Below are 10,612 nucleotides of genomic sequence, written 5' to 3'. Positions count from 1 at the left end.
CAAATTTCTTCCTGCCATCTTCTCAACTCCAACGCTAGATAAAAGAGACTCGGTACCCTCTCCTAGGCTTCAAGCACCTCGCGTGCACGGTGAGTGTTGTCAAGTAGAATGCCAAATTTCTGCTAAGACTTTAACTCCCTAGCAACACAACACTCAACAAAACAGATCAAACGCACCGGTGGGAGAAAGAAAATAACCGAGCAAAAATAAAAATAAAATAAACACGGAAAACAAAGTAGCACAACCAAACGTCTAAAGCCCTCCCCGGCAACGGCGCCAAAATTTGACTCAACCCAAAACACCTAAGGGATTGACTCGCAATCGTACGAGGTCGTCCTAGTGTAATAAGCTAACCCAAGTCGTCTCTCAAGGAAGGCTAAGCAGGGCTCTGATTGTATTACTCACACGAAACGAAAAGTAAACCTAAACATTCTAATCGGGTAGTTGGGTCTGGCACTATCTCACTCTCTAATCACCAAGACATAAACGAAAAGAAGCAATAAACATTAACTATGCAGTAGATATGTAACAACTGAGAGTGTAGAGATTAAACATTAAACCTATCAAACTAGGGTTGTATCTAGTACGTCAAATCGAACAATCATAAACCCGTAAACAACGAATAATCACTACCTAGGCATGAAGACAAGATCCAACATGAAATTCAAATTCAAACCAAACTCTAATTGTTCCTTAGAAAGATTCCTCAACTAACAATCAAGAGCATTCATCAACGATCAACAAAGAACAAACCGAATACTTAAATCATAAACAATCATCCACATCATAGAAGGTATTCTAGAACTATCAATCATCAAGAGCATAAACAAATACTGAGGCAAACCAAAGGATTCAAATAAACTAAAGAGAATCAAGTGAGTTCTTACAAAAGCATATGATCCAAGTGAACTTAATCCAACGGAATGTAAATTGCAATCACAATAAACCAATGAATCCGAGAGCGAATGTAGATGTTTTGAATCTCTAAAAACCAAAGGAAAATGGTGGAAATCGCCCTAGAGGCTGCTGTGTTCGAGTCTGTGGTGAAAAACCCTAAAATTCATCTTTTAAACGGAAAAAACGCGCCCAGCCGCCGTCCCACGGCGGCGCCGTGTATGCCCTTCGCAGACTGCAATGTGCAGCGTTTTTGTTTTGGTCCGTTCTCCCTCGTTTCAAGTCGGATTTTAGATCCGTTTTCGCCTACGAACTCGTATCGAGACGAACTTCGATTCTTCTTCAGACCAATCAACTAAATTCTGACTTTACTTTTGTTCACATATCAATCAATGTGAGCACAAAATCCTGAGACAACAAAATTAGCACAAAAGCTCAAATCATTCAACTCTTAAGTGAAAGAGACCAAAATAAAAGTCAATATAACACGTAAACACCCAGAGATTCATCACAAAATAGGGCTAAACAATCTTCCTTGAGAGACGACTTTGGGTTAGCTTATCACTATTAGAGTGTCCTTGTCCTATTGCAAGTCAATCTAGAGGTGTTTAGGTTGAGTCAAATTTTGGCGCCGTTGCCGGGGAAGGTTTTAGGCGTTTTAGTTGTGTCGTTTTTACTTGCTTTATTTAATTTCCAGTTTTTCTCGTTTTTGTTTTTACGTTCCTTCCACTCGGTGCGTTTAATCCGTTTGTTCAGTGTTGTGCATGCAGGGACGCCGTAGTCTTAAAGGCAAATTGGTGTCTCCTTTGCATAGTACGAGCGAAGGGATTTACAGGAAGAATAGCTATAAGGGAGTGTTCGGTGACGACGGAGCAGACGGTTCTAATTCCAGCTCTGACTGGAGAAGCACGTGACAGAACTGACGATTTTTACTCTGGCTCTGAATCTGACTCTGAAATTCCAGAGCACACCATAGAGACAAAGGAGGAAGAGGCCAGCTCTGCCGACTTCCGCACTGAGCAGAACGCAACCAAGGAAGAAACCAGCTCGGCCGATACAGAGCAGAATACATACGAGGAGAAAGAAGTCATGGCGCATAATATGGAATACATGGGAGACTTCACCAGGCCGGTGATCGGAGATACCAACACGTCGGCAATCGTGCTCCCCACTGCTGTGAGAAACTACAATCTCAAACCTAATGACTCGAGTTTACTGCCGGTGTTTCATGGGATGCCAAGCGAGGATGCTCTGCAATTCATCCGAGATTTTTGCACACAAGTGCAAACAATTCCTTTGCTTACTCTCACGGAGGACCAACTCAAGCTCAAGTGCTTCCCCTATGCACTTAAAGATCGGGCAAGGACATGGATGCTTTCTCTGCTGCCCAACTCTATCACTACGTGGGGAGATGCTTGTGAAAAATTCATGCTTGAAATACTACCCAAGTCACAAGACACAGGAGCTGCGAACTAAAATAATAGAGTTCACCCAAGGAGTGGATGAGCCTTTGCATGAAGCTTGGGAGAGATATGAAGAACTCATCCGTCAATGCCCTCAACATCAATTCACTAATGTTATGTTGATGCAGTTCTTCTACGATGGGTTAGTGCAAACTGCCCAATTTATGGTGGATAGCACGGCAGGAGGTAACATAGCTCGGAAGACAGCTGCAGACCTGAAAGAGATTTTCAAGACCTTGGCCGAAAGCTCCCAACAGAAGTCCGTCCGTGGAAGAAGAGTTGAAGCCAGCGCGGTGACAAATCAATTCGAGATGCAGCAGCAGTTGGCCTCGATCATGCGAGAAGTACAACAGTTGAAGATGGACAAGATGGAAAATTCAGCTCCGATGCAGAATTCAGCTCTGCCGATGACACCGCCGCCGATACCAGCTCAGCCAAATCCAGTTCTGCCGATGTCAGCCACGCCAAATCCAGCCCTGCAGTACGTTGAGCCTTGTGGTATTTGTGGAGATTTCAGCCATGGAGCCAATGAGTGTCATCGAATGAGAGAGTTTACTCCGGAAGGACAAGCTGAAGTCTATGCGGCACAAGGATTCCAAAGCTACAATCAAGTGCAGAGCAAGACCATATGGCCAGAGTATGAATCAAGGTCCACAGAATATCGTTGGAGGATGGAGAGGTCAGCCGAATGTTGGATGGGGAAATCAAAATTTTGGGGGGAATCAATTCCGTCGACCACCCCAAATGGGCTATCAACAACAACAACAGTATTTCCCATCACAGCAGGGGTCTTCTCAACCATACAGACCACAATACCAACAGCAGCAATCCATTCCACAACAGAGTGCGCAACCGATTCCACCACAAAAATCCACACTCGAAGAAACGCTGCAAGCCTTTATGGAGATCAGCAAACAAAGTATGGAGTCCCAAGCATCTACAATCAAAAGGCTTGAAATGACAGTTGGACAACTTTCCGGTGCCTTGAATCAAATCCAACAACAACAGCAGCCCGGGAAGTTACATGGCCAACCTGCTCAGCCACATCAAGCTCTGGCTGTAACTGTTCTCCGCAGTGGTAGCAGCCGAGCTCTGCCTTTACCAGAGCAGAGCAGCCGAGCTCTGCCTTTACCAGAGCAGAGCTGCCGAGCCCTGTCCAGACCAGAGCAGAGCTGCCGAGCTCAGCTCTGACCAGCCCGACTGATGGAGAGAAGGCAGACCAAAAAAAAGAAGGAGAGAAGGAAAAGGAGGTCAAGCTCCACAAAGCTACTACACCCTATCAACCACCGGTTCCTTTCCCAAACAGATTGAGAAACGAGAAGCAGGACCGTCAGTTTGAGGAATTCTACAACATGTTGGCCAAGGTAAATGTGAATTTGCCTCTTCTTGATGTGATCCGAAATGTGCTTGCATATGTAAAGTTCTTCAAGGAATTGGCAACCAACAAAAGAAGGTTCGGTGACAATGAGAAGGTGTTAGTCTCCGAAGTTGCAAACGCAATCATGCAGCAATCTTTGCCACCCAAGCAGCGCGATCCAGGTAGTTTTGTGATTAATATTGCTTTGGGAAATGGTAAGGAAGCCACGGGAATGTTAGATTTGGGGGCAGGGATTAACTTGATGCCTTACTCTATTTTTCAACAATTAGAGTTAGGTAATTTGAAATCTACTCGTATGTGTCTCCAACTTGCTGATAGGTCCGTTAGGTATCCCCGTGGTATAGTAGAGGATATCCTAGTTAGAGTCGGGGGTTTGATAGTGCCTGTTGATTTTGTTGTCCTTGAGATTGGGGACGTACACGAGAATGGTAGAGATCACACTCTGCTATTAGGAAGACCCTTTATGGTGACCACTAACACGTTGATTGATGTAAAAAATGGAACTATTAAAATGACGGTGTTAGGGGAATCAGTGTCTTTCTCGGTGCATGAAAATCGGGCTATGCCTTCTGCCAACTTTATGAATGAATGCTCATATATCGATGCTATTAATGGCTTGGTTGAGAAGGTATTTTTACAGGAGAAATGCGTGGAAGTTTGCGCTGGATCGGCCGACATGGAGGAATTAGCTAGGGAAGCTGAAGAGTTCAGCGCTGCCCAGCCAATTCTACCGATGACAGAGCTGCCGAAGCCAGCTCTGCCCTTCAGCCCAGCCCAGCCAGCCCTGCCGAGCTTAGTGCAGTCCAGCCATACCGAGCTGCCCTTAGATGAACAAATAGGAACCAAGAGGTCAGCGCTGGAACTGAAGGAACTCCCTGCAAATCTCAAGTATGTTTTTCTAGAAGAAGGCGAGGTGAAGCCAGTTATCATCTCGGCTACTCTGACTCTAAAGTACGAAACAGCGCTGATCGAAGTTTTGAGGAGTGACACACACCCGTCGTGCGGTGCGGGCAAAATACCTGTGTATGCCCAGTACAGACAATACACGCTCCTACGTCTCACAACAAGAACTCAGTCTTAGTGGTAAGTGTAGGGTCGAATCCCACAGGGAGTGAGGAACCACTTTGTTCTCCAACGACAAACTGAGGTGTCACAATTCTCAATCTGTATACTTTGCACAAGAAATTAACAAGATCAATAATAAAAAGGGGTGAGGTTATTCAGTTAGGTCATAACTGTTGTTAACATTCGTTTCGGTCATATGCATACTGATAATCCGTCCATGATCCATATAAACCCAAGGCGTGGCCCAAAGACATTGGGGCGTTTCAAGGGGTTATACTTCACATATAGGATGCTTGATCCCATTGTGGTCACTTGGTCCGAAGGTCACACATTCCCCGGTCACAAGGCAGTGCTTCACTTCTCCTTAGATGGTAGTCATACCCGTTACTCACCAAGTATGACCCTCACCAACCTTCTCTCCCGAGGTCCCCAACTCCGCACTTTGAGTGACACATGCCTCCTGGACACAACCATTTCCGGCTTTGTCAGCCGACCAGTCATAGACATGCTACGGCGCCGAGATTGCTTTCCTCGTTTGATAACCATGGCTTTATGCCTCGTCACAGTTGATGGATAGTCTCTAGAGAAGCCCAGGACTGAGGAGGGACAGTGTATCCCATCAATCCTTTCCTCACCTTCCGGATCTACAACGCCTTTTGTTGACGCTGCTCAGCTACTCGGTCTTGGGCATACCGGTTGTTGTACCTTGGTACACCCTGGCCTTTACTTGACACGGACAACATTTTACCGAACGGAGATCACCCGTTAGGCCCCTACTGCCCATGGTTTCGAACAGATCCTTCCGGAACCACGAGATTCAACCGAAAGAACAAATGTCTCACGAATGTTTACATGTCAACAACAATTATTTCCACCCCTAAAACCTCACCTAAGGAATTACTCACACATAACAGAATTCATAAATACGACATGAATTAAACACATCATGGAACAAAAGGAAATACTTAAATAGATAGAATAATACCTAAGGCTTCGAGCCTTCAATCTTGTTCGAATGCAAAAACACAATCGGGAATAGGAAAATAGTACTGAAACGTAAATTATTTTGGATGCCACACACGGCGAATTAAAGTAATAACTAAAGTAAAACAGGAGTTCAAAAAGTGCCAAGAGCTTGTGCACGCTGCACATCATCAATCTTTTATACTGCCGAATGGTTGAGGTCTAACCCTAGTAGCGCCAGTCTCAAATCTTCGCCGGGATCTTCTTTCCTTTTTTAGCTCAATATTTGATTGATCCGATTGAAGATGGCTTCCAGCTGCAAGCTTAGTCAACCTTTCCCATTCTTCAGATCCTTCCAGTCCCTTCCTCTTGCTTCCGCTTGCTTTCTCAAAATCTTCGAGATTCACTTTCCTTTCTTGTCTTCGGCTGTCTGCTTTTCATGGTAGCGATCAGACGGATTGCTTCCTTCGGTGTGATTCATACCAGGTGGGTTGCTTCAGGTTCCCATAGCCCAAGTTAGACTGGGGAGGTACTTGTTGGCCGAAGCTCCATGCTGGTAAACATGACATAGCAATCTGGGCTTGGTAATGCCTATTCTGACCGCATTTTCTCCGTTTCCACTCCACTGACCTTCCTTCCTCCACAACTTCGTTTTCCCCCTGGACAGACCTGTACTGACACCAATAAAGAGAAAAATAGGGCCAAATGGCCCAAAAAGTCGAAGACGCATCACACCTACACACTTAAAGCATACTTGCCCTCAAGTATGTAGGTGGATTCACAGAAGACACGGACAAAAAGGTTGAAAGAAAAGAAATAAAACTAAGAGACACGAAACTTGCATAGATTTCAGGATCAGATCATACTAACATGCATCTTTCAGTTCAGTCAAACCACAAACCAGAGTAATGATCATGCATAAAGTGTGATAGTAGTCTCTCTTTTCGCTCAAGTACCGGGCTAAGTGTATACACTCTTAATTTGCTGTGCCAGTTCTTCTAAGAGTTTGATTGAAGACTACAAGTGGAACACACTAGTATGACTCATCAGAGGATCTTTGTTTGGTTGTAAAGGGGTATACGGAGCTAAGGTGAGGTAAATATGGTTCAGTGGCTAATTCAGTATCATCCTTACTCAGTATACGCGTTCAGTACAGCTACAACCAACCCTTTATTCCCCTGCTTCCAATGGGGTTCATCTTTTTTTTTGATTTTTGGCAATAATTTTTCATTCATCGTTACTTCTCTTTTTTTTGTGCCCATATTTTCTTTCTTTTCTCTAGTTCCTTGTTTACCATTTTATGCACTTCATAAATTCTTTCTCCTAGATTTAGCAATAGAAAAGCTCAAGAAAGAATGAATTCGGCTCAAATTGGCATACAAGGGATTCTTTTCACATTAATCAACAAAGAAGAATCTGGGGCCCTAATCAAAGAAATGTGCCCAAATCACACAAGTCATGACTAGCAAAATAAGTCCTCAAACAAAGTCTAGATTCCCTAGTCACAGCAAATTCTCACCAGAAATATGCAATTTTTCACTTTGGCCCTGATCTCACCGGTGGGGTACTCTCAGTAACCTCACAACCACTATCATGCATCTCATACTCAATCCACCAATTCATACCAAGACCAAAATCAGCATGCACAATCTCATCACCATCAAACAATGCAAGTAAGACTCGACCCAGACACAGATTAAACAGACACTAAAACAAGAAAAGCAAAAGACAAAATAAAACCTAATCTAAGAGTTCAGGGGAAAAGAACTTAGTCGTTTTGGTCGGAGGATCTCGCCTCCGCATTCAGCCTCTCCTTGATTTCTTTAAAACCAGCTTCCATTGCTTTGAATCCTTCCTCCATGGCATCCCTCAGCGTGGCCACCTCTCCTCCCAGCATCAACAGCTCGTCTTTGATTTTCTTCAGTTCGACCATCAGCATGACAATCTCGCTACTGGTCGGGCGAGACGTTTCCTGTTCCTTTGCAGCTTTCGGTTCAAGTCGAACTGAACTGCCATCCGGTTGGACCAAACGGTAGCCGCCTCTTTCATCCACCTCAACAATCCGCCAACGCACAAGACGCCCGATATCAAAGAGTCGGGTTTCTGCTACAGCTGCTTCATCCGGGGCCTCATCGTTGAAACTTGCAAGCTTCTTTGCCAGGAGGGTCACCAGCGGGCATATGGAGAGGTACTTGTTGGTATGGGTTACCCCATACTGAAACTGCAGTGCCGCGGTGAACCCAAAGTTCACCCTCTTTCTCTCCACCATGCACCAGAGCAGGAAGAGCTCTTGCTGTGTGACTACGTTGGACCCCTCAATCCGGCCGTAGATGTTGTATGCCAACCAACGATGGCAAATCTCCAGGGCTAGGTCGCGGGGCTCGTTGGACTTGCTGATATTTTTCACATATTTGGCCCCCGTCGAGAGTTGAGACCAGTAAAGGTCAATCTGGCTTTGCCACTCAGGTGGAGCCATGGTTTCAGCTTGCTTATACTCATCATCATACACCTCCTTGTTCTCGATCACTCCCAGGTGGATGTTCAAGTCGTTGATGGAAAGTGGGAACATCTTCCCCCGCAATTGGAAACGCAGGGTACCTGGTGTTTCAATCGAGTAATTTCCCTTCGGCTTGAACTCCACCGTGCTCATGAACTCTTCCGATATTTGCTTGAACGCCAACACGTTCCATTTCAGAATTTTCCCCCATCCAATGCTCTTAAAATATCCCTCCACACGTTCTTTTATACCGAAATCTTCCAACACTTCAGTCACCAGAAAATACCAAGGGGTTATTTCCCGGTTCTGCAAAACAGCATACCTCTGACTGTCCCTCGGTATGACCGTCTCCATAGTGCTGGGTCGCACCACTCCCTTGCGCTTGACGCCCTTGGGTTTTGAGGTGATTGTGCTCGTCACGGGCTTAGCAGGGGCGATCACATCCTCTGAGTTGGAGCTTTCCACCGTCTCGGTTCTTTCTGGGTCTACCTCCATCGGCTCTTCCATCTCCTTAGCCTTTCCCTTTTCGGCTGCAGTGGGCTTCCTTTGCTTCTTACTCTGTTCACCTTTTGTTCTGGTCTTACTGCCTGCCGGTGCTGGTCTGGCTTTAACTGGCAGTGGGGGCTTCGCAACATCAAGCTTTCTTTTCACTCCGGGTCTCTTGCTCTGTGGTGTCGGGACCTCTACCTCCTTCTCCTGAACGGCCTCAACTTCCTCTACTTCATCAGCCTCCTCCTCGTCCACCTTCTCTTCTTCCCCCTTCTCCTCCTCCGCTTTCTCTTGTTCTTCTTCTTCCGTATCCTCGGAAGCTGTTCTCCCCTCCTGCATGGAGGTCTCTGGAATTTGCAGTTGAGGTTGGGTTTGAACAGGTGGTGGTGCGACAATGGATCGCGCCGGAGTTGCCTTGCCCGTCTGGGCCTTCTTTGACTTCTTCACAGGAGGGGTGAGCTCGGGCTCTCCTTTTTTCGGTTGTTTTGACTCGGCGGCTGTTCTTGCTACTTCCTGTTCCTCTTGTTGAAGGACTTCGGCACGCCCTCTGTCCTCGGGCTGGATATTCAGCAAAGGGTCTTCGGTGATTTTGGTGGAGGTCTCCTCCGAAGCGGTTCGCCTAGTGGTACGCTTTGGAGGTGGAGGTTTGGTGCTTTTCTTCTTTGGTGGTTGGGTGCTTCCGGACCCTGCTCCTCCTTTGGTTTTTGCCATTGTGATTTACAGAGATCAAAAGACTTAGAACTCGCGCGGAAGTTTTTGGATTTTGTGGGGATTTTGGGAGCAGAGTTGCCCTTTAAAAAGGGTGATCGGCAGTTATGGAAATTTAGGGTTTGGGGCGAGTGGAGATCGTGGTGTAGCGGTTTTTTGGAGGTTAGGGTTTGTGGGAGAAAAAATCATGGGTTAAGGTTTTAAAGATGGTAAGAATGGCGGTTATGGCAGAAAAAAGAAATTTTTAAGGAAAGAAATCATGGCTAAAATTTGAATTTCGAATTTCTGCGGAAACCGAAGGGCTGCAGTCACATCGCCGCCTGCCGCTAACACGCTTACGTCATTCCTCTTTGTAAGCCCTCTTCCAGATCATTCCAACCCCCAACTCTCCACCTACACACTTTGCAACGCAAAGTGGGCTCGGATTCTCCTCTGGGCCTCCTTCCAATTTCATCTTGGCCCGTCTCCCTGTAGGGTTAGTGCATCCAAACAAAATAAAACAACTTAAAAGAAAATAAAAGAAAATTCGGTAAAGATCATACCGAAGAAACCACACTGGGTTGCCTCCCAGCAAGCGCTCTTGTTTCCCGTCTTGAGCTCGACTCTCCTTCACTCTTTACTCGTACTCAGGGTCGAGAAGGTGGCATTCCTCCTTCTCCTTTTCTACTTCAGCAAGCTCATGGTAGGGCTTTAGGTGATGCCCATTTACCACGAACGTATCAACTCCATTGTGATCGTACACTTCTATGCTTCCGTTTGAGAAAATTTCTTTGATCACGAATGGTCCTGACCACTTTGAACGAAGTTTCCCAGCCATCATCTTGAAGCGTGAATTAAAAAGTAGAACTTTTTGTCCCACCAAGAATTCGTTCTTCCTGATCTTGGCATCATGGATCCTCCTGGTTCGCTCTTTATAGAGCACCGCATTGTCGTAAGCCTCCAATCGAAGCTCTTCCAACTCACTCAGCTGCAACTTTCTTGCTTCTCCAGCTAGGGTCATACTGAGGTTAATTTGCTTGATTGCCCAGTATGCTTTATGTTCGATTTCCATAGGCAAATGATATCTTTTCCCATAAAGCAAGCGGAACGGGGACATTCCAATGGGTGTCTTGAAAGCAGTTCTGTATGCCCACAACGCATCCCCCAAGTGGTTAC

This window comes from Salvia miltiorrhiza, chromosome 4, assembly GCF_028751815.1.
Source record: "Salvia miltiorrhiza cultivar Shanhuang (shh) chromosome 4, IMPLAD_Smil_shh, whole genome shotgun sequence".
Taxonomy (NCBI): Eukaryota; Viridiplantae; Streptophyta; class Magnoliopsida; order Lamiales; family Lamiaceae; genus Salvia; species Salvia miltiorrhiza.
Note: the sequence above shows the minus strand (reverse complement) of the source record.